General features: G+C 45.4%; 1 protein-coding gene across 2 annotated transcripts in view; it reads left to right on the top strand.

Annotated features, from left to right (window-relative positions):
* LOC108157313 (lachesin) overlaps positions 1–24,553 on the top strand; it is a 50,524-nt gene that overhangs the window by 1,870 nt on the left and 24,101 nt on the right. The gene's annotated exons all lie outside the window — the stretch shown is intronic.

Here is a 24,553-nt window from a genome sequence, read left to right as displayed (position 1 = left end):
AGAGTTGTAGAATCCCCGGTGGCGGTCTAGGCAAAAGATTAGAAAAAGTCATTAAATATATATCTTTAATTATTACAGATATCTGGCTATTATCATAGTCTTTAGCGAGTGAGCCGGGGGTTGGCTTAGCAGCGAGGCCACTGGGCAGGGCCTTGCCCCTAGTGCTATTATAGTAATTATCATTGTTCTATTTTATTCTCCCTGACTATTTTGAGATTGTTTCGAGCTCTCATTCATTGGGAATGTAGGGAGTTTGTTCAGGTTAATCTCCCTTGTTCTTTCTTCTTTGTGTGGTTTTATCCCGATCTCCTCTTCTTTGATTTCTGATTCGTTTTGTTTTTCATTTCCGTGGTACCTACCCGTCGATCACTCAGCACTGTACCAGTTCCGATTTGTTTTTGCAGTCCGTCCCCCGTCCGCCGCGATTTGCTCTCCGCTTTAGTATCAACTTTACGGCTGCTCCAGCTCCCGGCGCTCTTTCTGTTCGTACTCTTGCTCCACCTCTTCCTCTTTGGTTCCATCATGGCCACGTTATCCAACTTTTAGTTATGGCTTTCGCTTTTCGCATAATGTCAGTTTTATTTGGTTTTGGTTTTCACTGAGGGTTGAGCGGGTAACGTCCCGGCTCAAATCCATGCCCATATCCGTGCCTGGCCATTCGGCACCCTTGCAAGATTTATTGTGCCACACACACACATATACAGGCACACCGTCAGAGGCACACACTCACGTACACATAACACCTTCCAGTGCCCCTTCTCGTGTTGCCATCAACGAGGCCGCGCCTTGGGTCTGACGCCCGGCCTCAGCTCCAGCTTCAGCTTCAGCTCCTCGACTCCTGTTCCGCGTCCCGTACCATCTCGGGATCCAGCTCCATCTCCATCTCGTGCTTCATACATCTGCAGTCCCATAATCTCTACTATTTGCATCGCAGACTTTGCTTTGGATTTTCCTATGGCAATGGATTTAGTTATGGTTTTTCTTACTCTTCTGCTTTCCGCTGCTTCTGCCTTCACTCTTTCCTCTATATCCTGCTCTATCCCTTCTCTACTGCTGTCCATCCGTCTCTTCTCTGGTTGAGCTTTTTTTTTACTTTTCCTAACACATACACATACAGAGCAGAGAGAGTCCGTCGGACGTTTGTTTTTCCTGCCGCTTCACACTGAGCACACACTGAGCAAAAAAGGGATTTCCCTAGTTATGACTGGAGACACAAATAGAAAAGGGGAACGCTAAATAGCGAGAAAGAGAGATGGAGAAGGAGTGAGGGCTTTGTGGCTAACCGCAGCTAGCTTCTAGATGGTCGTCCACCCAGTCCCCGAGGCCGGGAATGCTGCTAATGAATAACTACCATAATCCAAGATGAAGCCGGCCAGATATGCAAATATGCAAGAGAGATTAGCCGATTGTAAATCGTGCAAGGGAGTGTTCTGAGTGGGCTAGAAGGTTTTGTCCTAATCCCCTGGGCTTCTGGGATATCAATTTACCTTAGAGCTTAAGTCTTGTGGCAATGATGCTTTCTAATCCAAGATTTTCAATCCACTCTGACTTTTGGTAATTGAATTCCCAAAGAAATCTTATTGTTTGTACGGTAATAATTATACATCATTCAAATAATGTATTCCTTCTGCTTCTTTCACACTCGTGTCCATCCAAGATTAAGTTTGGCAAATTTATTTCTTAGTTCCGACTTCATTATTACCCAACTGCTGATGCCGAGTGTATGTACATATAGTGTTATGTGCCCGGACAATCCATAAAATTTGATCCCTGATCCCAAACATTCGCAGCACCGCACGCATGACACTCCATTCCATTCCATGCCATGCCATTCCGAGCCATTCCATCCTATCGCATCCCATCACCAGGAGGCGACCGCAATTCTTCTTCTCGGGTTTATTCTTTTTTTGGCGCCGTGTAGCCGTAACTCGTTCACTCAGATTTCGGGCTCCTTGAGGAAGCCGCACATGCGAGAGCACCGCCACCGCTACCCACACCCAACCACCATCACACCCGCACACACACACACACACACACACACTGGCAGAGGACTAACAGGATTTCCCATAAAACGGAAATGGCATTATCCTCGCACATATTGTTGTGCGGATTTTAGTTTTTATTACACCCAAGCAGAACGCGGCTGCTGTCCATAAGAAGCCTCACGGGCATGGGTAAGGGTACGGGCCCAGGCTCTGCTCCTACTCCTCCTCTTACTCTTTCTCCTTGGAGGCGGCATAAATATCATTTGTGTCTGTTTGTGTGATACATCAAGGAGTGACCCATTATCCCAGCGGTAACACCATTTCCCACTGCTCCCTGCTCACCGCTCACCGCTCACCTGGCGGTTGCAATTTATGGACGTGCACCTTAAAACTTCACACGCTGCAGAAGGAGTGGGAGATGGAGCTGTAGGTGGAATGCCCTACGCTAATAGGTTCCCGTTCCCGGGCATGCCATTGTCTTGGCCGAGACCTGATCGCTGCCTTCATTGCTGGCAAGATTTATATTTGCCGCTGGCCAAAAACAACAAAGGCGTCAAATGGCCAAGGCAGGCAGCCGCACTCCTACTCCTTTCCATTGCTGTTCATGCACCAATCCAATCGCTCCCACCATTCCACTTGAACAACCATCCTAACCGAACCGAAAGCAAAGCAAAGCAACCTAAACAAACACTTGAGGTGTGTAAAGTTAGCCAAGGCTGCGTTTTTGCCTCACATTATGTGTGGTTTGGTGCGGTTTGGTTTAGTTTGGTTAGAGATTTTGGCTTTGGGTTTTCGGCCAAGAAAACTCTACCATCCTCTGCGCCTGTCTTTCTGTCTTTCTGTCTGTCTTTTGTATCTGGCTTACTTTGCTTTTGTGCTTAATCACAACACGCACATTTACATATTGGTTTTGGACAGAAAAACTTGAGCAATCCTTTAAGATACCCTTTTTTTCCTGACCTGCTCCTACGCTCCTCCGCTCGCTGCTTCTGTTGCTGGTTTATACTGCTTTCCTTTGTTCTGCGATGTGGCTCAAGTTCAGTGGGTTTGGGGCTTGTGGGTGGGGTCAGGCTTACGGTTAAGTAAACACTCGGCAAGAAACCCACACATACACTCTCTCTCTCTATATCCCGGCGGGCGGTCGCTTCCCTGGGCAGTCATTGCCCAACCGTTTGTGGCCAGGCATTGTTTTCACTTTTTCGCCTCCACTCCGCCACACTCTATCTGCCTCTCTCGTTGACTGTCTGTCCGTCCGTCTGACTGTCCGTCCGTCTGTCTCTCGCTCTGAATGTCTGCCTGTCTCTGTCTCTGTCTCTGGCTCTGTCCCGTCTGTCTGGTTGACGGGAGGTTGTCCTGGGCCTTGACTGCTTCATAAAACATACAACAAAATCTGAAATTGATGATGGGCAGTGATTGTGGAAAGTTGGCAGTCAGTTAAATTGGGTTCCTGCCTCAGTTTTCCCTTTATCCTTTTCCCTTTTTCCCCAAAGATCCAATCGAAATCGAGGGATAGGGGTGCGTGGAGAAGATTGCGTTAATTGCTTTGTGAATGGTGTCCGCCTTGGCCGGAAAGTTAACATTTAACTTTAGTCTATTCTGGACTTTAATCTATTTATAATTGAGGAATGCATAAAGCATGTTAAATACGAACTTACACAAATTCTACTTTGTTATGCGTCCTAATCGGGGCCCGGCTATGGCTATGGGTTTGGGTCTGAGTCCTGGGTCCGGGATCCGGGGTCCTGGGTTCCCGTTTTGGGGCCAGGGTCGTCTGCCATTGTTTTAAATGCGGATTTCAATGCGGGGAACGATGGGAGAGGGAGCTGAAGCGATGCTGTTGCTGGGAGCCCTGCTCTACTCTGATGCCCTGCTCTCCCGTTGAGGTGAAGGCGACTCACATAATTTGCATAACTAATTTGTGGAAACTTTGGGCATAGGAAGTTGTTGAAAGTTCCTGAAGGAGCTTCTAGCCCCAGACTGGTTTCAATGCCAGGAGCTGCAGTAATTTCTTCATCTCCTCAGCTCTGCGCTGCAGAAAAGTGCTTAATTCTTTTAAATGAATGAGAAGGAGGAGGACCAGACCCGAACAGGGACTAAGAGCAGGACCAGGACCAGGGACAGGGCCATTCGAAAAGCTGTCCTAATTGAATACATGAGAGCATAAGTTAGCAGTGTGGTACTTTGATATCAACTTTGATTGCTTTATGGCACTTGAGCGTACAATTTGGCTTAGTTGGCAGTTGGTAGCTGTTGTCCTTGCCTGCTCGGTGCTCCGATGTCCCGATGCTCGTTGCCTGCTCGGTGTTTGGTGCCTTGGCCATTTGGGGCCACGGTTTTCGGGGAGGACGATGCCCCTGCTTTCCTGGTGCCTGGTGCCTGGTGCCTGGTGCCTGGTGACTGCTTTCTACTGATGTGGCAGGAATTTTTGGCTGCAAGCTTGAATTTCAATTTCAGTTTGAATTCGAGCAGCTTGCATGGCAATAAATGATGTTGATTAATGGGTGACTTTTGGCCTGGCAAGCATGCATAATTAAGCGCTGATTAGAGCCACATCAGAAGCCAGGAGGAGCCGAGACTTGGTTGGAGTTTAAAGAGTCTTTCCTTCTCTCGCTCTCCCTTTTCATTCAGTCCCTCTCTCTCTCTCTCTCTCTCTCTCTCTCTGGTTTTCTCAAGTGGAGTTGCCAGTTTCCTCAAGTGGAGTTCGAGGAGCAAACTTTTCCCAGTTCATTGAAAGTTGATTGAGAATCTCTTGATAAAGGTTAACCCGAGGCCGAGACCTTTTTACAACCTTTTCTTCAGACAATTCTTCTTATATATGTATTGTACTTCAACGCCATTCATCAAATTTATTCTTAATAATTTATTTGATTTCAAATTATTTTGCGCTCATAATTCATTTGCAAATATGTGGCTGCTGAAACATCCATGATGCTACTCTCCCAACGAGAGCAGTTGGGAAATTAAATTTCTTCAAATGCCTTTCTTTCTGTTCATTCGCCCCAGCCACATTAAGGGGATTCCCCGTTGAAAAGAAGAAGGAGGGCCCGGGCCCAGCCCGGGCTCGGGCTTGGGCTTGGGCTCGGCCTTCCGAGTAAGAAATGTGCCAGAAATTCTTCGTATTGGTCTCTCGATCTCGGGCTGCTTTTATTGCGAATCCAATTAGCATGGAAAATCTAGGTCTCTGGGTCCCAGTCTAATGATGCCCTGGAAAATGAAATCTACCGCAGGCACAACACCAAAAACAACAGCAGTCCGAAGCAGCAGAGGAGCAACCAGCATCCAACAGAGGCAGCATCAGCAGAGGCAGCAGAGCAGCAACGTGACCAAAGTCCAGTTAAGTGGGTTGAGTAGAGGGGCATTGGGGCTGGCTCTTGTGGGCAGGTTTGGGGCAACGAAACAGCAAAATGTTGGCACACTTTATGGGCGGACGCGCCACATGGCGTACGTAAACGTAAACGAACGTAAGCGTCAGCATCAGCATCAGCGTGGCCCGTAGCCCGTAGCCCGTAGCCCGTAGCCCGTAGCCTTAGCCGTACACTCGTACGTATCCGTATCCGTATGGGTAGCATTTTAACAAAGTGTTAAACTGAGAATTTTATCTGCTGTTCGGTAATTCACAGCTCGGGCTCTCTGGCATCAGGCTCCAAGGAATACCCCAAAACCCACAATCAGCCCACGGAAAAAACACACCGAAAAAAATACACCATAAGCTGTAATGAAAACCTGGACTAAAGGATACCCCTCTACGAAGGTATAGGCAATGGGTAGAAGTCACTCTGACAGGCACTCCACAGGTGGGAATATATGACACTGAGAGACACTTCTAGAGAGTGTGGAAAGGCATTCAAGATGTCGACACATTAAGTTCTATTAGCTCTTTAGTATCGTTATATCTGGGGATCTAGACTGAGGAAGAGACAGATAAGGCTCGGCTGCTAATCCCAAGCTTATGGTGTCCATAGCACTTCCTTCATGCCTTTCATGCACACAATATACCCTCATAATTTACGTGTACGGGGTAGATAAAGCCAAAAAAGGCATCACAAGCAGAACTAGCAAAAAAAAAGTGTTAATTTCGGCGCTGGTCTGCGAGCTTAGTTAACATTACGTATACGTATAGATTACGGGGTGCTGGCTGCTGGCCGGGGACTCCAGGGTGTGGACTGCGGGGGCGCGTCAAGTGTAAGAAGTGCTCGACACTGCCCCAGCCCGACTTCTGCTGCTGTCCACTGCTCACTGACCTCAGCAATTACTCCACGCCTTTATTTTAATTACACGAAAAACAAAAGCAATGAAAAGTAAAAATGGCAATGAGAAGACAGACAGCGCAAGGCCCAGGGCTGGGATTCGGAGCCAGAGCGAGAGCCGGAGGCAGACCCAGAGTCCAGAGTAAGACATCTGCAAGGACAGCATGAGATGGAGAGGAACCTGGTGAAGGACCTGGAGCTGAAGCAACCAAACAAACCGAAGCCAAAGCAGAACAGCGCCAAAAATTAGGATATAATCCCGAGGGCATAGTTTTAATTCCCAATACAAATATCACTACACGAAAGTACAACGTGCATAAATTTCAATGACGTTGCTGGTTGCTGGTTGCCTCTGGATTGCGGGCCATGAAGGAGGCTGCTCCTGAGGATTGTTCTCTGTGGCTGAGGCTGTGACTGTGGATGAGGATGAGGCTGCTGGCTCAGCGCTCCTGGATGCTCTTTGCTCTTTGGCTGATGCCCCCAGCTCCTGCGCCTGATGCTGATTCTGCTGCTGGTTGCCCTTACAATTATACGCACAGTCACACAGCCATACACTTGGAGAAAAGGCAGAACCTTAAGATTAAATATTCCTACAAATAAACGAGCACGATTCAATTGATTCGACACCTTGAGTAGACAAAAGACACACTCTACCTAATTGTATTATAGATTTCTGTTATTGAAAGTCGTTTTCTTATTTGAGAAGATCCCAAAAGCTGAAAACCTTAACGCTTTTCTCTCACTATGTTCTTCGTTCATTCATGGAATTCTTTGAAAGTCCTGCTAAGCCTATTTACTTACTGTTAAACCTTCACAATTGCCTACTCAATGAGGCCTCCTAATTTTGCTCGGTGTATTTACAAAGTTAGGGCCGTGGCAAAGACTGGGGCAGGGACAGAGACAGACAGACAGTCGCTGAGGGAGCGCCAGAAACCGATAACAACGCTCATTTAGTTGTATGCTCCCCTCAGTAAGGCAGTCAGTCAGTCAGTCAGTCAGTCAGTCAGTCACTCAGTCAGTAAGTCTCAGTCAGTCAATTGAAGCTGCTGGTTGGCTGCCCAGCGCCACCACAGACATCCCCACCGACACAATCCGACTCCGCCACTGACTTACAGCCGGAGACTGACTCTAGCTGCCACCGTAGATGCGCAGACAGACGGAGACAGGGTCAGGGACGCAGCCAGACAATGCCAGGCATTCTCGGTGGCTGCTCATTTAAATAAATAAAGAAATCTGAAGTAACTTCTTGAAATTCCAACACATTCCATATCATTACTGGAGGAACCCACAAAAATTTCCTCAATCCTTAAATGCGGCATGCCCCCACAGACAGCCAGCCACACACACACTCACACAGAGAAAGCACACACCCAGCAGACTGTTAGACGGCGGGCTGCGGCATCAACATCAACGTCAGCGCCAGCGTCAGCATCAGAGCCGCAGTCGTAAAAAATTGTAACGGATGTTGCGGCCGTGTACAGACACATATATATACACACACACACACACACACAGAGGAGAGGCAGAGCAGAGGCAGCGTGGCAGCAACAGAGAAAGAGCATTGAAACAAGTGGAAACGAACAACTAACCAAGAGAGAAAGAGAACGAAAGAGAGCGAGAGTGCCGGAAGAGCATTCAACAAAAAGCTTTCTCTCGCAACTTTGGAAAATGCATTGTGTGGGTCCTGCCACTGCCACTGCCGCTGCCGCCTGCCTCTCGTCTGGCAACGAAGCTGCTCCAGCTGCTTCTCTTCTTTTGCTGCCACCGTTGTTGCGGTTCTGGTGGCTCCTTCGACTCTTCACAGACACACACACTTGCACTCCAGATGATGTGCAGCAGGACTCAGGACTCAGTATCCAGAACGAGAACTAGGAGCTGTACCCGCAGCAGACCTGGGTTTGGACCTTGGGGCACATAGTAGAGGGCTATTTTATTAGAAAGTTTAGTTTCGTTCTACCCCCGAAAAAGTTAGTTTTTGCGACTGAAACAGACCAGAATTGCGGCTAGAGATTGCTGGAAGCCTAATGATGCCCCGAATGGGGGCAGGCACCGGGACAGGGATAACGTACAGAGTCTGACGCTCAGCGAAATTGCGGAAGTTTGCTGCAACTAACTGAATGATTGATTGTCATTGCTGGTTTATTCACATTTTCACATCGTTTGCATTTTCAGTTTTATTTTATTTGTTTTCCGCCCCGACACCCACCACCCACCACCCGACAACCAACACCCCCCTCACTTTCACCCACTTGATGATTCCTTTCGGGTATGGAGTGGATAAGACTTGATAAGAAAACTTCCCCTAATGATCGGAGTTTACAAATTGCCGAACTTTGTTCGCGGCTTAGATATTCAATTGTGCCACGAAAACTCCAAAGAAATTGTTTTTTCTTATTGAAAATCCTTGTGTAAAAGTTTTGACCCTCGCTTTCACTTATTAATAGGAATTTTTCATCATGGGGATTGTATTAACTGCATCTCATCTTTTCGAATATTTCTGCAACTTTTCTATTGATCAGCATACGCTGGGCATTCTTCAGCACATCTCTCATGATGAATTCCCCCTGAAAAGAACAACCTATACTTAGTTCATCCATCTTCTTATGAACTCTAACAAGAAAAAAAAACCCATCCAAATTACCATAAGGGCTCTTCGGGGCCAAGTTTCCGACATAGTAGTTTCCCCTGCATGCTCTCGGGGTCCGGAGATTTCCATTACCAAGACCATCTCGTCTAGCTCTCAGAAATGAATTACCCACTCGGATTAGGGCAACTTTTTATAATCGTAATAATAATAATAATAACGCAGCCAGCGGCAATATTCTCGTCTATCGTAAAAAAGAAGCCGAGCAGAGGAGAGCAAATCCGGACGGGCCTATCCCCGAACACCTCGATTAGCCAAACTAACCAATTCGGGGGTTAGGCCCGCCACAAGACCGTACAGTCGGTCCTATATGGAAATAAGCCCCCCGTTACCCCTCCGAATCGCACATATGTGCGGGTCGTATGTGCTGCCGGAGCCAGACCATAAAGTGGGGTGGATGGAAGCGCAAAAACGCAAGAAAAATGAAATCAAAAACAATAACTTGTCTCCTGACAGCATTCCACAAGAGCCAGGACACGCCAAGCCACGCACATTTCTTTTCATACACTCCCAGAGGGTACAACAATTTGGTAAGAAGTTTCCAGGCCAGAGATCGAATGTAATTTCGAACTAAATTTATTTTAAAAGTTTTCTAAACTGCTTTGATGGAATAATATGAACGTAGTCATGGTCTTGGAGTCTAACATCTATTCTGTTCTATTCTAAAATTCTAAACTATCATATAATACCTTCGAGCATGCACCAAATGCAGAGTATCCTTATTTTCTTTTGTGTTAAATATCTCTATGCTTTATACTGTTTTCATTAGGAATATTTGCTTAATACTTTCTCCAAGTATTATAAGTGTATAATACGTATTATACAACACATATTCCGCCCAAATATCCCATCTCTAAGGGTATTTCCTTCTGCGGCTTCTATGGAAAACCTTTTTTCCCTGGTTTTTTTTCTCATCTGCGAATTTTTCGCTTCTTTTTTTCGTGCCCCAGCTTCGGCGGCTCCTTCGCTTGACATCTTCGTTTGCGACGTTGTAACGGTATTTTGTTGTCCTTGCTTTAGCTGTCGCTGTGGCTGTTCTTGTTGCTGCCACTGCTGCTGGTGCTGCTCTGCCGCTGCTTTTCTTTAGAAAAATGTTATTACGTGCCGCTTTCGCCCGGCGCCTGGCTCTGGTGCTGGCAACTTATGCAGCGCTGCTGCCTATGCCACGACACGCTCCGAGCAACCCCGCCACTCCCACCTCCGCCCCCGCGTTGGCAGCGCTCTCTCCTTGCTTGATTGTGTTGTTATTTCGCTTTTGTGTCGCCTCAGACTGTTGTATGTGTGCGGTGTTTGTGTGTGTGTATGTGAGTGGAACTACACATTTTTTCGATACTTCTTCTTAATGTTATCGTTGTGCCCGCTGCTGCTGCTGCTGCTGCTGTGGCAGCAGGACTGCTCCTTCAGCTGCTCCTTCGATGCCTTTGTCGCAACAATTTTATTTGAAGCTGGCACTTTCTGCTCGCCCCCTTCCTCCTCATCTCGGTGGCTGCTTCATTTTTATATACAATTCCACTTTTTATGGGGGCGTGCGTGCAGTTCTCCCTCTCAGGGTCCCACTCTTACTCGTTCTCGTTCTCGTCCTCATCCTCGTCCTTCATTCTGGTCTCAATGGTATTAGGGGCTAATATTTGTAGACTTTTTCAGAGTTGATTGAGTGGCACGCACTGCCACACACACATATGTCAAAGCGTGGGGAAAGTGGTTTCCAAAGGGGGAGGATTGGTTGTGTGCACATGGCCGGAATGGAATGCCTGCGGCCAGGACCAGGACCAGGACGACGACCAAGACCCGAGCTTGTGTCCCTTGTCCACATCGTTGTTTTCACAGCATTTGCTGTTTTTAGTTTTCGAGATTTTTGAATTGATTACGATATCAATTATGTTTGCTCTTGGCCATGGCCATGTAGCCGCCCACGCCGGACCGCGCTCCGTGCTCTGTTCCACTTGTTTGCTTTGTTTGTGCGTCAAATTCTTGGATGCTGCCCTGCTGGGGCCAGCTGCTTCTTCTCCTGCTCCCGCTCTCCCGCTCTCCAGCGCCCTGCTCCAGCTGTGATTTGTGTTTATCCTAATAGAATAGCCACAGTAGGGGAACTCCCTGCCTCTCTCCGGCCTCTACTTCCCCCTCTCTTTCAACGGTTCTGCTGCGCTGCGTACGCCAGCGGAGGACGCTCAATTTCGGTTTCCGTTCAGAGCGCTGGTTATTTGCGCCCGAAAGTATGCTTTGTCTTATGTACGAGTATATGTGTATTGCATTGTGCTTTTGCTTCGCTCTCTCTCTCTCTCTCTCCCGCTCTGGCTGTGTGCGTGTGTGTGATTGTTGTGCGCGTAACTCCGTTGATTTGGCTGCCACTGCCGCCACCACTCAGCTCCGTTGCATTCCGATGCCGTATTGTTTTGTAAAATCGAGCTCACTGTTGGCGGAAACCCACGAACTACGTACTCGCGCCAAGCGGAAAGGATTTCGCTGTTATAGCCGATGTGACGGCCACACTGCGAGAAAGATAAGGATCCTCTGGCTATGAACTCAACAATAGATCTGTAGTCCGAAGAAGAACACATGTTTAAACTCTTTCAATCAAACTTAAATAAGTTTTTGTTACAGTTTCAAAAACAAAGGATCTTTGGTTTAATGATTTTTGTCATGATTATTTATTCTCTGGTGAAAATAGCTACAGCAAACTTTGCGCAATAAAGTTTTTATAGTTTTTGTGTAGTACAGATTTTAGAACGCGCTTTTGTCACACATTTTTTGATAGTACAATGGGAAACCATAGGAATAATTGAAGGAAAACTAAAGCTTAGTGATAGGTACACACAAAGAGAGGCTATTCCATATATGTAGATCGATATGAATCGGTTCTACCTATTGAAATACATCCATTCTGTACATTCTTTTGTCTTTCCACCAAACAGCATTGTAATCCATAAACTGTAAACGCAATCGTTCATTGAATCAAAGTTAGGTGTTCCGATTGGAGGCCACTTGTTTTCCTCAGTGTACTCGCTGCTGATCGGGGCTAAAGTCGTATGGAATGAGCGCGGATAGGAGGCTGCTCTGGCTGTGGGGGCGTGTCTGTGGGATAGGGGGGCAATTACGCAGCACGGCCAGGCAATATTAAAGTTGTTGTTGTTGCTTGGCTGTTGTTGCCGCCACCGCAGCGAAAATTTCAACTTTATTTTGAGCTATCTGCTGTCTGCAGTTATGCAAATATGAGAAATTGCATTTCACGCAGCCAACAGGCAGTCGGCCACGAAGGGGAGAGAGAGGTATATGGCGGATAGAGCGAGCGAGATAGAAAGCGAGAGAGAGAGGGAGAGAGATGGAGAGACGGAAGGCAGGACAATAGAGGCAAAGAAACAAAAGTATATTGGAGTTCCAGCTCCTGGATATTTCAGTACGGTTTGGTTCCGTTCCGTTCGTTTCGGTTCGGTTCAGTTCGGTTGGAGGTTCTGTTGGGGTTGGGGTTGGGGGTTTTGCTTTGCTTTGCTTTGGCTTGGGGTTACCGCGGGTGCAGTCGCGACCCAACTCATCTTCCGCTGCTGCTGCTGATGCTATCCTCCCCCCGTGTTCTTCTGCGGGAAAACATAGGCGGAAAAGTTTTCGCATTATTTGAAAATACAGCGCGTGCGATGCGATTTTCACTGCAAATTGCAGAAGAGTTTTCCTCATGTTTCTGCATTGGCTGTGCAACAGCGAAGCCATTCCATTTCTACCCCAAATCCTGGGCCTTGGTCTTTTTCTCTGTGTGTTTTTTTTCTGGTGTCTTTCTGGTAGTCGCCTCACCTCCCCCTCCCCCCTCCTTCTGGTGCTGCTGGCTGCAAGGGTTGCAGAGCAGGCTCCTTCGTGCTCGTTCTTGTTCATTCCTGTTCGGTCTTGTTAGGTATCATTGTGCCATGTCTGCCGGCTGCCGGCTGCCACTGCCGAGCATTTGCACATATTTTTCACAATTTAAAATAAACGAGAAGTAATTTAACTGCTCGCCAGGACATCATGCAATAGTTGCAACTCCGCCCACACTCCCCTTATCTCCTTGGCCACTATCCTCTGCCACAGTCTGCCCCCCTTCCCCACTCTGTTGCCCCTTTCTGTTGGCAGAGTTGTGATGATTGCTGCAGGCAAGTTTTTGGGCAAGTTAACAAAAGAAAATGTGGTCCTGATGTGAGGACTTTGCAATTAGCCATTCTAATTTGATGCTCTATACATATGCATGTGTCTGTTCCGTTTCTGTTTCTGTGTCTGTGTCTGTGTCTGTATCTGTGTATGTGTGCGTATCTGTGTGGGGGTAATTGAGGGAGTAAACGGCACGAATGATAGCCATGCTTGTGGAGAGACTCTGCTTGCCGGCTGAACCCCTGAAGTCAGTTATGTGCTTTCAAATTGGTTTCTTCTTACCCGAAGACAATACGGGCTGGGTCGAGATTGGCAGGCAGCGCCATTGGAGTATCCATTGGCGCTATGCTGTTAAGTATTGCAGGATTAAAGCAGCCACAACTGCTGCCCCTTAGCTTGAGAAACTTTAATTTGGGATTTCTATTGTATGTAGTATTTTATTACAGCGTTCCCTAAATGGGTGGCGTGCAACCTTTGTCCCTCCATCATAGTTTTCTCACAATAATTAGCTTTCGACATACATCTAGTCATGTGTAATTAGCTTCTGTTTTTCGACATTCTCCCAGTTAATTAGCTGGTAAATAAGCTTAAAATACTTATTATTATACGTCTAGTCATGTGTAATTAGATGCACAAACCATTCGGTTTTTCTTTTTTTTTTTAAATTCTCTCTTGTTTATTAATTTATAATTCAGTTTAAAAATACCTTCCATATTTCTATGTGGTGTAACATTTCTCTCTCCAATTATAAGGAGTACCAGGATACAGCAAACTGCACTGACATACCTTCGAAAATTATTTTTCTGTAATAATATTACATGTAATTTAGTGAAAAAACAAAAAAAAAGAAAACGAGAGGGAACGTTGTGAGTTGCTGCTACGGCCGCAACTCTACATTTATACCCGATACTTAGTCATTATGGCTCTCCTCCGCCAGACGGCGCTAACATTGCACGACAAAGAGTGCGTGAGACAGAGCGAGACAGAAAATGAGTAATCAGGTCTATAGCCACTGAAAATTTATTTGTTCCTTTTGGTTACAATAACTATCCGATCTGTTCCAGATTCGGCAATCTGGTAGATAAGGTCATTCGCTATGATTGTGTGAATGCCACAGATTTTCTTCCTTTGTCGTCACTGTGACACTGTGATCACAGATGTCTGGATACAAAATTTCGTTGCTCTAGATCTTATAGTCTAGGGACAGACAGACAGACATGGCTCAATCGACTCGGCTTTTGATGCTGATCAAGAATATATATACTTTATAGGGTCGGAAACGCTTCCTTCTGGAGGTTACACACATCCACTTTCACCACAAATCTAATATACCCAATAGCAATACTCTTTTTGTTGAGTATCAGGTATAAAATACCTCCCGCTTTTATTATTTTTTGTGCAGAGCAACCATTACTGCAACAAATTGCATTACACTGTTTTTATTATAATTTATATAATGAGAAACCATTCTTTGTGACATTTTGCGGGTATTTTTCTGCTTTTCGTGAAGAACCTTCTTTTGTTCAATTGAAATAATGAGGGACTCTCTGTTTGAGCGAATGCAATACTAGTTTTTTCTTAACTTTCTCTAATTTCTGCAATGAGAAACAATGCTTTGTCAGCTAGTACGAGTAGAGCTAACATTGATTCTGTTTCTGTTTTTTAAAGTTATGTTAGAAGAATATGCATGTAACTCTTGATATCCAATAAGATATAAAAATAATTAGCGAGTTCTTTGTTGTACCGAATACGAGTGCCATGTGCATAGCATTCGTGTGAGTTTATAATATGATTTATAGTAAAGTTTGCACATGCCAAAATAACAAACAGATGTTCTAATGATGTCATTAGAGGAGTTAATATATTAAAAAAACGTTGCTTCTTGAACTAACATTTTCTTATTGTATTGATACAATGATGATACGATATCGTCCTCTTATGTGCTTCCAAGCCTTCTTTCCTTGATTTGCTGCACATCGTATTGATTATGCTATATAGTATTATTACCCCTTAATCCTACCCAATCGCGTCTTGGAATGACTAAATTTAGTTTGGAGCTCATTCCTCGATGTCGTGGGTAAGTGCATAACTAGAAAATAATTGAAAGACCTTCATTAAAGCAAACCAAAGTGGGAGAAGGAGAACGAGCAGGAGCAGGAGCAGGAGGTGGAAAGTCTGTGGCAGAACCAGACGCAAAAGATGCCGGCAAGCATTCGTAATAAATTAGCTCTGCACGGAAGCAGTTTCTGTCATTGCCAGTCGCCATTCTCCGTTCGCCGTTCTCTGTTCTCCGGCGTAGACTCGAGCGGTTACCAGAGTTTGCCCATTCAGATTGTCATTGTACTAATCACTCCTCGGGCGCACTGCTCAGGCCATTGGGAGAAACCCAATCCCACTCCCACTCGGAATCTCGCCATCCATGAGAGTAAGAGAAACTTAATTTCTAATTACGCGTGCTATTTGTCAGCGTTTTCTTCTCTTTTTTCAGTTTTTTTTTTTTTTTTGTTTTTTGGTGGGAATGAATCTCTTTTGGTCTATGGTTGAGTGGCGGAAATCTTGTTCTGTTCGCATCAAACAGTCGGGGCATGCCTCATTTCCAATTAACAATAAATCCGTCGCAGCCTCTCAGAGGAGAATGCCGGAGGTGAAAGAGAGGAGGAGCGTTCTCTACCGCTGGCCAACTGAGCGTATGAGTAATTTAATTTTGCCGCAGCTTGGCCTTTGGTGTTACAGCTGATGGGGAATGCCATGGAGCCATAGAGACGGCGATTGCACTAGATATAGAAAGAGCAGGATAGAGACGTACAGAAAGAGTGAGCTAACGATAGACAGAGTGCGAAAGAGAGGGCAGGGCACAAGGGATGACGCCGGAAACTGCACAGTTTACGCAATTAAAATTGTTGCCAGCGCGAATTTTCCAGCTTCGTTGCAGCGAACATAAGGAAAAAAGCAAGCAGGAAAATCGCAAGAAAAAAGGGGAGGCTGAGACTGAAGCTGAGTGGAATCTTGGTGTATGGCTGTTGCCAGCGTTCGTGTCTTGGCCACAGCCACTTCCTGAGACAGGATGCGGACGTCCTCGTTGTCGTCGTCGTCGTAGTCGTCGTCTTGGCAGCCCTTTTACTTTTCATTTGCAGGTAACTTGCGTTATAATTAAAAAATAGCAAAGCGCATTAGGCAACAAAAGGATGGCAGACAGGCAGGCCAGCAGCCAGCCAGCGAAAGAGAAACATGCAGCACTTCGTACAGGATGGGGAAAAGGATTCAGGCCAGGAGGCAGGAACAAGGAGCTAGGAGCCACGAGCCACCAGCCACCAGCCAACTCCAAGCGGGCGTGTCCCAAGTAAAAGGAGCCACATAAAATGCTTTGGCTAATAGCCATTTTTACTTACTTCACTGCTGATGCTTCCCCTGCTGCTGCTGCTGCTGCTGCTACTGCTGCTGGTGCTTCTCACCTGGCCCCGAGACCTAGGACCAGCCAGGCCGATTCTCGGGGCCAAAAACTGTTGAGGCCAAAAAGCCAAGTTTGGGCGTCCGTCTGCGGCAATGAAAAAAGTTACGCTTGTCCACTCCAGGGAGCTTGGGACTAGGAGTGGGCGTGTACCAGGACCTGCAACCGAACCCAGACCCGGACCCGCAACCGTAGACGGGCGTGGCATGCGGCAGAGTGCCGGAGTGGAATTCATTCCGTGCGTGCAATTAAATGCGCCGTTACATTAACTTTTACAGGGTGTCTGCCCCAATGTCTATCCCCATTTTCTCCCATTCTCTCCAGCTTTCTCTCTTTCTCTTCTTTGTTTTTTTTGTATGCGTGTGTGTGTGCGTTTCGTTGATTGTTGACTTGATTTGTTTTGCTGCCTTTGACGCCGCCCCCAAAACCATACCAGCCCATACCATGCCATTGTTCCCCACAGGCCCCATCGACCCCACTCAAAACAAATTGCCGCACCGGCCAAAAGAAAGCACAAAAATCAAGCCAGTGCGGTGCAAATAAGAATGGTTCGACGAAGAGAATGCCATTTAACCTATTCACAGAGAGCAAAGATGTAACAGAGCTCTAAAAGAGGTGGATGTTAAGCTAAAGATCATACAGAGAAATTAGAGATATTTTCAGTATTCATCAATAGAATGCATTAAGATGGTAAACGAATGCTGGCGGGGTTCTCTATGAGAGAGAATTTTATGACTCAGGGAAGCCAAATGAAACTTGTATGCAGCGGCTATTTATTGTATAATTCCTATAGACATTTTATTAAAAAAAAAATTTACATTTATAAAACTAGGAATGTTCCCTTGTATTTTGTTGATAAACTCTCAATTCAATAAGCAATGTAAAAATTCGAATTTCTACGAATATTTTCGTGGCCTTCACCCTTTTATCCCGAAAGCCCAACATCCAGCCTAATACGCCCCTTCGTCTCATTCAAGACAAGTGTAAAAAGAACAAATTGTTTTACTTACTTTTTGTTTTGCGCCAAGTTGCTCATTTGCTCCTGCTGCTCCCATTCCACTGGCACCCTGCACCCATTCCATGCCACCACTCTGATTCCCTTCCGCTGCGGGGTGAACTTTTCTGGCCAATAAATGACTAAGAAACTTGTCGGCGGAGAACAGGTAGAGGCTGTCCTAGCCCCCATTGGCCTCGGATAGGTACAGGCTGCACGTCCAGTTTCTATGTCTTGGACGTCCGCAATCGTCCGACCACGTAAACAAATGTTAACTTTCTCGTTTGCTTCGCTTCACTCTTGGCAGTGCTTTTTTCGGAATTTTTTGATTTAGTGACTTTAATTTACGCTCTTGCCAGGTGCGCCAACTGTTGCCCCCGGAAAAACCAAGGGGAACCCCATTCCCAGCTGGGGACTGCTGCCTGCCTTCGGCCGGCCAACCCCAATATACGGAATCCACTTCTGGGGCTCTCCACTCCACTCGGCACTCTCCACTCGATAGAAGCGTCAGCGTCAACTTCAGCTTCAGCCTCAGTTTCAGATTCAGCTTCAGCTTGGTTCGTTTTTCGTTTTCATTTTTAGTGGTGCGGAAAATTGATTTATTACTTGGAAAATAAAATGTGCTACGTGTCGCAGACACACACACACACAAACAACGACAGCGATATAGGCACATACCTACGCAGGGACTCCCATTCCCCCCCCATTCGTGCCACCACTCCTCTCTGTTACTCTGCTCCACTGCTCCTCTCTCACTTCACTTTCGCTCCGATTCAGTTCAGTTCACTCCATCTCCAACCTCCAGTTGCTTCCCCATGCTTCGTCTTTTCCGTTCCGGCGGAGACTGGCCGGAGGGGGACAGGGAATTACGCGCATACATAAACGCCGACAGGCAGACGTCGTTCTCGACCCCTGAACCCATCACACCCCTCTCGCTACACCCGCCACCTCTGCCAGTGACTGTCTTCCTGTCAGTTTGTCTGTCAAATCACAATCGCGCCGCATTCACAGACAAAAATATATACACTCGGAAAAAAATAGATTCAATTCAACTCCAGAAATGTTGACAAGTTCATTTACATGGTACGAGTATAGTCAATGGATATGACGGATCTCCCAAGATTGGATTCCATCATTGGATAGGAACGATCGATTCTGCAAGAGTTCAAACATATCTCTGCCCAGAATCTAGCCTGCATTTCATTCAAAACTATTCAATAGAATAAAACACATTCTTTCTCTCGGTGTACGAACAGAGTCGTGCCGCAGCTGCCTCAGACACAAACACACACACAGATGCAAAAACAGTGCTACACCTTGCGGCAGCAGTACGCCCACCCACTCGCACGCACATTTGATAAATCAATCAATCAATTCCCTCAGTTTTTTTTTTCGTATCTGCGCTGTGTTTTTTTTATTATTATATTTATTTTCTTTTTTTTATAATCTTAATTTGTCTTTCAATCGCGCCGCTGGCAGCGACTCACCCGCGAATGCCATTCATTTTGTTTGTTTGCCTCTTGCCCTTCTTTTTTTTTGTTTTTGTTTCTGTGGATGGCTGTTTACGCATTTCGTATTTTGCATTTGGCACCGATGTCGGCGTCCCCAGTTCCAAACCCCAATTCCAATTCCTAGGACTCGCGGAGTCGATTCCGCAGCATCTGTTGCCTACATTTTGGGGTCTCTAGCCCTGCCGGATGTGTTTATGATCGGACTGTATGAACAAAGTTTTGGACAGCTCAATATTCTGGTAAAAGTTTCACTTCTGCAGCCATATTCTATCTGTACCTATGAGCAGTAGATTTTCTGGTGCAAAGTTCGCTTTGGAGGCCTGTGTTTTTCGGGAATGGGTGGGGAAATACCCAAGTTTTTGGGATAATTGAATGTTTAACTTAGTTGGAGAAGAGTGTGGAATTTTTGAGTGCGTCAAAATAATATCTATAGGAAGAGGCTCTAAATTGTGGCTGAGTGTAAGGTTGAGACAATTACTATATGAAAAGTTGCTGAAATTGAAAATCAATTTTAATATACGAAAGATCACCTTCAAATGCATAAGGAGAAAAGGTATTAGATTTTCGAATAAGTATGGTTCTGCCTTTGAAATTATCCGCTTAATCGAAAGAGCTGTCACTGAAAATTATACCCATAGTCTTTTAAGGAACACAGACTAGATTGTATTTAATTCAATTCAATTCTTTTCCATATTATATTTCCACAAAAGGTCTACAACGATGAAGCCTTCATTTGACTCCAGGAAAATCTCTTCAGCATGGCAAATATTTATTTAATAACAATGCCCAGAGCTCTCATATTGCACTCGCCAACGCTTTTGTGTGGGACAGACGCCATATTTTTGGGGACAGCCCGAACTAATTTGTTGCCTTTGGAGATTTCATTAGAAAGCCCAGTCAAATATTTCCAAAATTCCGCCAAAGCCTCGGCAATCCTATTGTAAAGTGTAAACACAAAACCGCCGAAACCGAGTTCTGTCAGTGCTGGTTACAGCTTCTGCACCACTCCCCAGTAGAGCCACCACCCACACCCACATCAGCACCCACTCCCACCACTTTTCCTACCAGAAGTACGCCCACTGTCCCCGCCTCACTGTGTTATTGTTATCGAAGCTGGCATTTGAGTTTCGGTTTGTTTTTGTGCGTTATAATATATTTGATTTGTTGCTGGCATTTTCCCACTTTTTCCTTCTTTCCCTCGAAATGAATGTTGTTTTTGTCGTTTGGGTTTGACTTTTTGCCGGTTAGGCTTCGATCACTGGCGGGGTCGGCCTTGTCATCTCTCTTGGGGCATGTTACTGCTTGTGCTGCTGGATGTCGATGGCGATGGCGATGGCAATGGCGGTGGCGGGATGGCCCCCAACCACAGCCGCTTGCCATTGTAATTGATGCTTTGTTGTTGCTGCCGCTGACGCTGTATTGGGGCTGCTTTAGGCTGAATATTTATGCCCAGTAACTAGAGAGAGAGCATGGCTATGATGGATTCATCCAGATGCAAGTCTAAGAAAGAAGGAAAGCCTACCCATAAGATATATTTCTCATGTTTTGGCAGACTTATTAATCGACTTATGTTCACAATTAAGTAATTTGTAAAACATTCACAAGTGGAACAAGCAAATTGTCTTTAAAGGGTATCTTTATGTTCGCAGTATATCTCAAAGCATTTTTCCTAATTTTTTTCGGCGGATTGGAACCGTTGTTCGGTTTGGTTCGGTTATGTTTGTTGTTTGGCTTTATGTTTTGGCATTTTTGCAATTATTTCTCGCACAAAATGTGGTTTTAGCAGTTTAATTGCTTTTGCCAAAGTATGTGTCGATGTGTGTGTGTGTGTGTGTGCGTACGCGTACGACTGTATGTCTGTAGTTATTTTAGCAAATTTTCACAGCATCAACATCAGCATCGATTTATATGCAGAGCACAAATGCGGGACCCGACCCGCCGAACAGGCCCTCCATCCGCAGCGGCAGCGGCAACGGCAGTGGCAGCGAGAGCATCCGCAACTTTGACCGCCAAACGGCAGCAGCTGCTGTTGCTCATACACTGGGCAAAAAGATTGTTTAGAGATTTAGAGATTGAAATAACTTGAAATAGGAATAGTGTACTCAAAAGTGAGTAAAGTTTAGGTTGACATGGGACTTTACTCAAAGAAACAACAAGCAAGTCCGCTGGCCAATTGGAAAATCAAGCTTTGACACTGCGTGCTTTTCCCCATTTATTTATTCTTATATACTTTTTATTTTGATTCTATTTATATCTCTCAGTGTAGTGTTGTTGTTACTATTGCTGCTGCTGGTTGGCAACACGCACTAATTGTGAGCACTGGTGTAGTCCGGGGCCCCGTCCCGTTGTTGTCGCCGATGTTGCTATTGCTGTTCCTGCTGTTGTTGCTGCTGCTGTTGCTATTGTTTGCGGCTGAGCAATAAAACCTGAGCTATGTGGCCCGTTGTTCCTGTTCCGTTCCACTCCCGCCCTGCCAACATTCCCACACACTCCCTTTTCCGTCTTCCCACAGGAAACGTGTGTGTGTGTGTGTGTATGCGCGCCATACGCGGCGTATGCGTGACATTAATTTAATTGCAATTTCACATGGGAGTTGCCTCACTGCTCGTGTGTGTGTGTTTGAATGGTTTTGTGTGCGTGTGTGTGGTGCAAGAAAAGTTATAAAAATCAGATTTATAAAATGTTAACTTTGATTTCATTTCTTATTTACGAGCCTGTGGTTAGACGGAGGCCAATGGTTGGGGTGGATTCTTGAGGGTCTGGGCATGGGAATGGGAATTGTTTGGTGTGGTTCGGTTTAGTGGGTTCCTCCAAGTGGGTCGGATTACGTGTGGTGGCGGAGTGGAGTGGCGGAGACCTCAAACTGTGTGTGGGGCTGTGTGTGTTTTTGTGTGCACTTTGATGGCTGAGCTGGGCGAGCATTTAGCGAGCATCCTGCGGCTGCCGTTTCACTTTAATGAGTTAATTATAACCAAAAGGCGTCGATTATGCTCAGTTATGCGCACACAAACTGTCGCCATTTCGCATGCTTCACTGGAGCAGAATGGGAATGTCTCATTCTATCTCCCCCAAGACTCTCCCAGTCCCCGTTTCCCCGTTGCCCCTCCTGCTGTCTAGCACTGCTCGTGTTGAATTCCATCTCGTCCTGTGTGTGACACAGTGTCTTGAGAGAGGCTACAACGAGGTCTCCTTTTGGCATTATGATAATGACATGTTTGTTTGTCTGTGTTGCTGCTCTGCCACGCCATCTTGTCTGACAGGTGTGTGGGCGTGGGTGGGTGCATGGGCTTGTGTGTGGGTGGATTGAATGTGGTTTGAGTTTTCTTTAAGTCGAGCGCATTAACCAGGCCCAAACGATGGCGTTTATTGAGTGCTTTAAGTGGCATTGGTATCAGTGTCTCTCAAGCCTCCTGCCTCATGCCGCTCCTGTAATTGCCAACTCTTCGTTGAGCTCAATTTTTAATTGGCAATTGTCCTTGGGCCGTGGCTGGGTGTCGCTGCTGCTGCGGGGGTGATATTGTTATTGGTTTTAGCGGCCTACGTGTCGTATGCGTAATTTGTGGGCTTTCGCCGGCTTAGGCCAACTGGGGCGAGTGTCATTTGTGGCATGATTAATTGATGCCCATCAATGTGATTAAACTCGATTTTGGCTGCCATCAATCGCAAGAGACACTCTTCAGCGTGTCACTTCGCTGCACGAGCCCTTGCGGCGCCCCGCACCCTCGGTAAGCAATTTGGGTGTGCAAATTTTAATTAATTTTGTATAATCCTTTTGTAATATTCACAAATGAATACAAATTGCTATTAATTCTCAAGACATTCCAACGCAGTAGGGGGACTGGTGGGGGAAGCGGGAAATTCATCAGCGTGAAGTGATATGAAGTTTCCTTATTCACGGTATGCGGATGCCCTTCCGTTTGTCGTTTGTCTATTACTAGATTCTTGACACCCTATACTTGTTGAGTCTTCAAAGGTATATACTGTTTAACAGGAGGACGAAACTGTTTCCTACTTTTGGAAATAAATGTAATTAATCTCAGGAACAATCTTTATCAATCTGCACTTAAAAAATCAAATGTTTCATCCCATTTGGATCTCTAGGATACTAATGGAAGTCAAAATTAGATTAAAGTTTTAAGAGCATCCCTTCGATTCAAAAAAAAGATGCGATTTCCCCATTTTTTCCTCTCGCCGTAATAGAGTATTTTGCATTCCGAAAATATGAAATCCAATTAGTTGGCATGCCATAGTCGCAATATGTGTTCTCAATTGTTTCGCTGTGCATTTCGCATTCCCTCGTAATTATTGAATTATGCAAATTACGTGCATTGCGGAAAACTTTTTCGGGAAGCATTATTCAAACACACACACAGCAGCAACTTTAACAACAACAAAAAAAGAGAAATAAATTGAGAAACATATAAATCAATAAATCATAAATCACGATAAGTGCTTGAATAACTAATAAATCAGGGCCGTGTGTGTTTCCTTTTTGCATTAAGCCCCAGCCAATGCTAAAGCCAAAAACCCAAACCGAAGTCACTCATTTAATCAGCGGCATTTTCCAGATTTATAGTTCTCCTTCTGCTCGGCATCTTCTTCTTTCTGTATCTCTCTCTCTCTCTCTCTCTCTCTCTCTCTGTGTGTATCTCCATGTATCTTTATATCTGTATTTTATTTCCTATCTTTCTTTCTCCTGGTTTATTATGCACTTAATTGCTATAAATCTGTTTAGGCACCTCAATAAGTTCCGGCTCTTTTCCCCAATCCATTGGGCGAGCAAAGCGACTTTGCAGGTTTTTTAATTCATTTACGTAAAATACATTTAATCTTCTTATAGTCGCTTAGAGCCAGAAGAGTAGTGAAGGACTGTATGACTGTTGGATTGTAGTGGGTGGGTGGAGGAGGGGATTATAAGTCCAGTCAGCTTGTCTAAATGTTGAGTAATGAAGGCAAAATATTCAGGCGAATTAACCAACATAAAATCAACTAATGAAAGTCATATAAAAAGATCTCCATCTCTCCCAGTCTCTCTCTCTCTTTCTCTCTCCCTGTCCCTGTTTCTATCTGTATCTGTTTCTCTGTGGCTGTCTCCTGTGGAATGCAAATTTAATAACCATTTGCCGTTGATTGCACACCGTTATCTATCCTGGGTGCCTGGGTGTGGGTGTGTGTCTGTATCTCAGTGTGTGCTTAGGTCCATGGATGGCTAATGCAATCCTCAATTTATGCAGGCCAACATTTTACAATTTAAGTGCAATTTACCAAAATTTATGATTGATAATGATGCTTGATTGTGTGTTAACATTCCGTCTACCATCCGAGCCATCTATCCGTCCTATTCCCCGATGCCTCTCCGCACGGGACGCGGCAAAAGAAACTCGGCCAAGAGAGATTATGAAATGCCCTAAATTCACAAAATTCCTTGGAATGATTTCAAGCTTAAATTATACTTCAGTTAATATGCACACAATGTGCGGCTACCTACAGTGAACGAATTCCTGATCGACTTTCATTAATGTGTGCTCACTCGGAATTGGGTTTATTAAGTTGTGGCTTTTTCAAGAGAGATTCAATTTGGGTTGGTAGAAGGGCGGCAGGGAAAATTTGCATC

Source organism: Drosophila miranda, chromosome 2 (assembly GCF_003369915.1).
Source record: "Drosophila miranda strain MSH22 chromosome 2, D.miranda_PacBio2.1, whole genome shotgun sequence".
NCBI classification, from domain to species: domain Eukaryota; kingdom Metazoa; phylum Arthropoda; class Insecta; order Diptera; family Drosophilidae; genus Drosophila; species Drosophila miranda.
This window is presented reverse-complemented; position numbering and strand designations above follow the sequence as displayed.